The sequence below is a fragment of the Rattus norvegicus genome, chromosome 12 (assembly GCF_021556685.1).
Source record: "Rattus norvegicus strain SHRSP/BbbUtx chromosome 12, alternate assembly SHRSP_T2T, whole genome shotgun sequence".
NCBI lineage: Eukaryota > Metazoa > Chordata > Mammalia > Rodentia > Muridae > Rattus > Rattus norvegicus.
The window spans coordinates 7,473,140-7,480,639 of record NC_141545.1 but is presented as its reverse complement, the minus strand read 5'-3'; the positions used below and the strand labels follow the sequence as shown (position 1 = coordinate 7,480,639).

The following is a 7,500-nucleotide window of genomic DNA, read 5'->3' as shown; positions in this document are numbered from 1 at the left end:
CGCGCGCGTTTGTTTGTATGCAGTGTATGCATAAAACACTTACATAACCTGTCTGTTTTAGCTTGCTTTTAATACTCAAAAGAGCTGAACGTGAAAACACAGGTTGATGAGAGGCCATCAGCCTGACCATTTTCCTGATACCATAACCTTTCGGATTAAGCAGAATCTGTAATGTATTGGATAGTTTAAAAGCAAGCCCATCAGAATTGATGTATTATCAAATAAATACAGTAGTTTATTTTTATACCAACTCCACCTTCAGAAAACGGAATTAAACGAAGTAGTAGCTTGATTTAACAACAAGACTTGGCCTAGTGTGGTGGTGTGCACCTTTAATGCCAGAACTCTAGAGGCAGGTGGAGCTGTGATTTAAGAGGCCAGCTGATCTACAGAGGCAGGTCCGAGTCAGCTGTTCTGTGTAAAGGTTCCTCTGGTTGAACCATTCCTTTGTAGGAAGTTAAAATCTGTACTAAAAGGTTATGATTCATGGAATCTGTTTGATGTGGAAGTAGAATCATGGTTAGAGCTGATGTTGGCCATTAAGTCCTGCTGTGGTTTAGTCCCTGGAAGCTCTGGTTGGTTGGTGTTGTTGTTCATATGGGGTCTCAAGTCCCTTCAAGCTCTTTTAGTCCTTTCTCTGATTTCTTCAACTGGGGTCCTGCGCTCAGTTCACTGGTTTGTTGCTCGCATTCACCTATGTATCTGCCGTATTCTGGCTGTGTCAATGAATAGTTTTATATTCCTTAAAAAAATGTCAGAAGAGCCTACAGCCATACCACCCGGAACGCGCCCGATCTCGTCTGATCTCGGAAGCTAAGCAGGGTCGGGCATGCTTAGTACGTGGATGGGAGACCACCTGGGATACCGGGTGCTGTAGGCTTTTGGGGGTTGGGGATTTAACTCAGTGGTAGAGCTCTTGCCAGGCAATCAAAATCAGGAGCTCAGGAGCTCAGGAGCTCAGGAGCTCAGGAGCTCAGGAGCTCAGGAGATTTCAGGACAGCAGGGATACACAGTGAGACCATGTGCGTAACAAACCAACAGAAACCAAAACAACAAAGCAACCTTAAAAAACCCATCCCAAACCAAACCAAACCACACCAACAAACAGAAATAGACTTTACAACTTTTTTAAAAAAGATGTATTTCTTATATATAAGTACACTGTAGCTGTCTTCAGACACACCAGAAGAGGGCATCAGATCTCACTACAGATGGCTGTGAGACACCATGTCGTTGCTGGGATTTGAACTCAGAACCTCTGGAAGAGCAGTCAGTGCTCTTAACCACTAAGCCATCCTTCCAGCCCGACTTTACAACTTTTATTTTGCCTTTTTTTTTCCTTCCCCAGAGCTAAGGATCGAACCCAGGGCCTTGTGCTTGCTAGGCATGTGCCCTACGACTGAGTTAAATCCCCAACCCTAAAAATAGACTTTAAAAATGTCAGAGGAACCCCTCCTCTAGGATGTGCCTGAGCTGAAGCACATAGGCGGGAGACTCTGCAGAATCCGCGGCCCTGAGCATCTGAGCGCGCTTCAAGTCTCCGATTAAATTTTAAAAATGGCCTCCAATAAAACTACATTGCAAAAATTGGGAAAAAAAAAAACAGAATGGAAAGAGTAAAAGAGTTGAAGATGCTGAGCCTGAAGAATTTGTGGTAGAAAAAGTACTGAACCATTGTGTAGTGAACTATTTCGTGAAGTGGAAGGGGTTTACAGATGCCGATAATACTTGGGTACCAGGAGAAAATTTAGATTGTCCAGAATTAATTGAAGCACTTCTTCATTCTCGAAAAGCTGGTAAAGAAAACGATTGTCCAAAAAGGAAATCTTTATCTGATAGTGAATCCGATGAGAGCAAATCGAAGAAGAGAGATGCTGCTGACAAGCAAAGGAGGCGAATATGAAGTGGCCTCAGATTGTCATCGCCTTCTATGAGGAGTGGCTGATTTGGCATTCTTGTACCGAAATGAAGTACAATAATTGTTTGCATATATAAATACACAATATTATATATATATATGTATATAATATATATATATATATATATATATATATATGAATGATCTGGATCTTGGGTTTTGAATTACTAGTGTGGATCAAAGAGCATCCTGATGAAAATCAAGTCTGATATGCTAGTTTTGAAAGCATTGGCAGTAGTTGGGAGATTTTTGGTTTTCGTTCTGCGTCAAAAGGCACTGACTCCTTTGAGCGAGTGAGAGCTCTCTGTAGTTGCTTCCTGTAACAGTAGAGTGCTTGACACCATGTTGTATTTCCTCGGCTTGAAGAACAGCTTTTCTTAAACACTGGGGAGATTTTACAGTCATGACTCAAGTCAGAACTTATTTTTAACTGGGACACAGAAGGACCATTCTGGTTTGTGTGTGTGTGTGTGTGTGTGTGTGTGTGTGTGTGTGTGTGCGCGCGCGCGCGTTTGTTTGTATGCAGTGTATGCATAAAACACTTACATAACCTGTCTGTTTTAGCTTGCTTTTAATACTCAAAAGAGCTGAACGTGAAAACACAGGTTGATGAGAGGCCATCAGCCTGACCATTTTCCTGATACCATAACCTTTCGGATTAAGCAGAGTCTGTAATGTATTGGATAGTTTAAAAGCAAGCCCATCAGAATTGATGTATTATCAAATAAATACAGTAGTTTATTTTTATACCAACTCCACCTTCAGAAAACGGAATTAAACGAAGTAGTAGCTTGATTTAACAACAAGACTTGGCCTAGTGTGGTGGTGTGCACCTTTAATGCCAGAACTCTAGAGGCAGGTGGAGCTGTGATTTAAGAGGCCAGCTGATCTACAGAGGCAGGTCCGAGTCAGCTGTTCTGTGTAAAGGTTCCTCTGGTTGAAACATTCCTTTGTAGGAAGTTAAAATCTGTACTAAAAGGTTATGATTCATGGAATCTGTTTGATGTGGAAGTAGAATCATGGTTAGAGCTGATGTTGGCCATTAAGTCCTGCTGTGGTTTAGTCCCTGGAAGCTCTGGTTGGTTGGTGTTGTTGTTCATATGGGGTCTCAAGTCCCTTCAAGCTCTTTTAGTCCTTTCTCTGATTTCTTCAACTGGGGTCCTGCGCTCAGTTCACTGGTTTGTTGCTCGCATTCACCTATGTATCTGCCGTATTCTGGCTGTGTCAATGAATAGTTTTATATTCCTTAAAAAAATGTCAGAAGAGCCTACAGCCATACCACCTGGAACGGGCCCGATCTCGTCTGATCTCGGAAGCTAAGCATGCTTAGTACGTGGATGGGAGACCACCTGGGATACCGGGTGATGTAGGCTTTTGGGGGTTGGGGATTTAACTCAGTGGTAGAGCTCTTGCCAGGCAATCAAAATCGCTCAGGAGCTCAGGAGCTCAGGAGCTCAGGAGCTCAGGAGCTCAGGAGCTCAGGAGCTCAGGAGCTCAGGAGCTCAGGAGCTCAGGAGCTCAGGAGCTCAGGAGCTCAGGAGCTCAGGAGCTCAGGAGCTCAGGAGCTCAGGAGCTCAGGAGCTCAGGAGCTCAGGAGCTCAGGAGCTCAGGAGCTCAGGAGCTCAGGAGCTCAGGAGCTCAGGAGCTCAGGAGCTCAGGAGCTCAGGAGCTCAGGAGCTCAGGAGCTCAGGAGCTCAGGAGCTCAGGAGCTCAGGAGCTCAGGAGCTCAGGAGCTCAGGAGCTCAGGAGCTCAGGAGCTCAGGAGCTCAGGAGCTCAGGAGCTCAGGAGCTCAGGAGCTCAGGAGCTCAGGAGCTCAGGAGCTCAGGAGCTCAGGAGCTCAGGAGCTCAGGAGCTCAGGAGCTCAGGAGCTCAGGAGCTCAGGAGCTCAGGAGCTCAGGAGCTCAGGAGCTCAGGAGCTCAGGAGCTCAGGAGCTCAGGAGCTCAGGAGCTCAGGAGCTCAGGAGCTCAGGAGCTCAGGAGCTCAGGAGCTCAGGAGCTCAGGAGCTCAGGAGCTCAGGAGCTCAGGAGCTCAGGAGCTCAGGAGCTCAGGAGCTCAGGAGCTCAGGAGCTCAGGAGCTCAGGAGCTCAGGAGCTCAGGAGCTCAGGAGCTCAGGAGCTCAGGAGATTTCAGGACAGCAGGGATACACAGTGAGACCATGTGCGTAACAAACCAACAGAAACCAAAACAACAAAGCAACCTTAAAAAACCCATCCCAAACCAAACCAAACCACACCAACAAACAGAAATAGACTTTACAACTTTTTTAAAAAAGATGTATTTCTTATATATAAGTACACTGTAGCTGTCTTCAGACACACCAGAAGAGGGCATCAGATCTCACTACAGATGGCTGTGAGACACCATGTCGTTGCTGGGATTTGAACTCAGAACCTCTGGAAGAGCAGTCAGTGCTCTTAACCACTAAGCCATCCTTCCAGCCCGACTTTACAACTTTTATTTTGCCTTTTTTTTTCCTTCCCCAGAGCTAAGGATCGAACCCAGGGCCTTGTGCTTGCTAGGCATGTGCCCTACGACTGAGTTAAATCCCCAACCCTAAAAATAGACTTTAAAAATGTCAGAGGAACCCCTCCTCTAGGATGTGCCTGAGCTGAAGCACATAGGCGGGAGACTCTGCAGAATCCGCGGCCCTGAGCATCTGAGCGTGCTTCAAGTCTCCGATTAAATTTTAAAAATGGCCTCCAATAAAACTACATTGCAAAAATTGGGAAAAAAAAAAAACAGAATGGAAAGAGTAAAAGAGTTGAAGATGCTGAGCCTGAAGAATTTGTGGTAGAAAAAGTACTGAACCATTGTGTAGTGAACTATTTCGTGAAGTGGAAGGGGTTTTCAGATGCCGATAATACTTGGGTACCAGGAGAAAATTTAGATTGTCCAGAATTAATTGAAGCACTTCTTCATTCTCGAAAAGCTGGTAAAGAAAACGATTGTCCAAAAAGGAAATCTTTATCTGATAGTGAATCCGATGAGAGCAAATCGAAGAAGAGAGATGCTGCTGACAAGCAAAGGAGGCGAATATGAAGTGGCCTCAGATTGTCATCGCCTTCTATGAGGAGTGGCTGATTTGGCATTCTTGTACCGAAATGAAGTACAATAATTGTTTGCATATATAAATACACAATATTATATATATATATGTATATAAAATATATATATATATATATATATATATATGAATGATCTGGATCTTGGGTTTTGAATTACTAGTGTGGATCAAAGAGCATCCTGATGAAAATCAAGTCTGATATGCTAGTTTTGAAAGCATTGGCAGTAGTTGGGAGATTTTTGGTTTTCGTTCTGCGTCAAAAGGCACTGACTCCTTTGAGCGAGTGAGAGCTCTCTGTAGTTGCTTCCTGTAACAGTAGAGTGCTTGACACCATGTTGTATTTCCTCGGCTTGAAGAACAGCTTTTCTTAAACACTGGGGAGATTTTACAGTCATGACTCAAGTCAGAAATTATTTTTAACTGGGACACAGAAGGACCATTCTGGTTTGTGTGTGTGTGTGTGTGTGTGTGTGTGTGTGTGTGCGCGCGCGCGCGTTTGTTTGTATGCAGTGTATGCATAAAACACTTACATAACCTGTCTGTTTTAGCTTGCTTTTAATACTCAAAAGAGCTGAACGTGAAAACACAGGTTGATGAGAGGCCATCAGCCTGACCATTTTCCTGATACCATAACCTTTCGGATTAAGCAGAGTCTGTAATGTATTGGATAGTTTAAAAGCAAGCCCATCAGAATTGATGTATTATCAAATAAATACAGTAGTTTATTTTTATACCAACTCCACCTTCAGAAAACGGAATTAAACGAAGTAGTAGCTTGATTTAACAACAAGACTTGGCCTAGTGTGGTGGTGTGCACCTTTAATGCCAGAACTCTAGAGGCAGGTGGAGCTGTGATTTAAGAGGCCAGCTGATCTACAGAGGCAGGTCCGAGTCAGCTGTTCTGTGTAAAGGTTCCTCTGGTTGAACCATTCCTTTGTAGGAAGTTAAAATCTGTACTAAAAGGTTATGATTCATGGAATCTGTTTGATGTGGAAGTAGAATCATGGTTAGAGCTGATGTTGGCCATTAAGTCCTGCTGTGGTTTAGTCCCTGGAAGCTCTGGTTGGTTGGTGTTGTTGTTCATATGGGGTCTCAAGTCCCTTCAAGCTCTTTTAGTCCTTTCTCTGATTTCTTCAACTGGGGTCCTGCGCTCAGTTCACTGGTTTGTTGCTCGCATTCACCTATGTATCTGCCGTATTCTGGCTGTGTCAATGAATAGTTTTATATTCCTTAAAAAAATGTCAGAAGAGCCTACAGCCATACCACCCGGAACGCGCCCGATCTCGTCTGATCTCGGAAGCTAAGCAGGGTCGGGCATGCTTAGTACGTGGATGGGAGACCACCTGGGATACCGGGTGCTGTAGGCTTTTGGGGGTTGGGGATTTAACTCAGTGGTAGAGCTCTTGCCAGGCAATCAAAATCAGGAGCTCAGGAGCTCAGGAGCTCAGGAGCTCAGGAGCTCAGGAGCTCAGGAGATTTCAGGACAGCAGGGATACACAGTGAGACCATGTGCGTAACAAACCAACAGAAACCAAAACAACAAAGCAACCTTAAAAAACCCATCCCAAACCAAACCAAACCACACCAACAAACAGAAATAGACTTTACAACTTTTTTAAAAAAGATGTATTTCTTATATATAAGTACACTGTAGCTGTCTTCAGACACACCAGAAGAGGGCATCAGATCTCACTACAGATGGCTGTGAGACACCATGTCGTTGCTGGGATTTGAACTCAGAACCTCTGGAAGAGCAGTCAGTGCTCTTAACCACTAAGCCATCCTTCCAGCCCGACTTTACAACTTTTATTTTGCCTTTTTTTTTCCTTCCCCAGAGCTAAGGATCGAACCCAGGGCCTTGTGCTTGCTAGGCATGTGCCCTACGACTGAGTTAAATCCCCAACCCTAAAAATAGACTTTAAAAATGTCAGAGGAACCCCTCCTCTAGGATGTGCCTGAGCTGAAGCACATAGGCGGGAGACTCTGCAGAATCCGCGGCCCTGAGCATCTGAGCGCGCTTCAAGTCTCCGATTAAATTTTAAAAATGGCCTCCAATAAAACTACATTGCAAAAATTGGGAAAAAAAAAAACAGAATGGAAAGAGTAAAAGAGTTGAAGATGCTGAGCCTGAAGAATTTGTGGTAGAAAAAGTACTGAACCATTGTGTAGTGAACTATTTCGTGAAGTGGAAGGGGTTTACAGATGCCGATAATACTTGGGTACCAGGAGAAAATTTAGATTGTCCAGAATTAATTGAAGCACTTCTTCATTCTCGAAAAGCTGGTAAAGAAAACGATTGTCCAAAAAGGAAATCTTTATCTGATAGTGAATCCGATGAGAGCAAATCGAAGAAGAGAGATGCTGCTGACAAGCAAAGGAGGCGAATATGAAGTGGCCTCAGATTGTCATCGCCTTCTATGAGGAGTGGCTGATTTGGCATTCTTGTACCGAAATGAAGTACAATAATTGTTTGCATATATAAATACACAATATTATATATATATATGTATATAAAA

The 7,500-nt window shown here is 43.9% G+C and overlaps 2 pseudogenes; both read left to right on the top strand.

Annotated features, from left to right (window-relative positions):
- The first annotated feature begins 762 nt into the window (after positions 1-762).
- On the top strand, positions 763-880 carry LOC148002020 (5S ribosomal RNA; annotated as a pseudogene).
- A 5,353-nt stretch (positions 881-6,233) lies between these two features.
- Positions 6,234-6,351, top strand: LOC148002019 (5S ribosomal RNA; annotated as a pseudogene).
- The last annotated feature ends 1,149 nt before the right edge of the window (positions 6,352-7,500 follow it).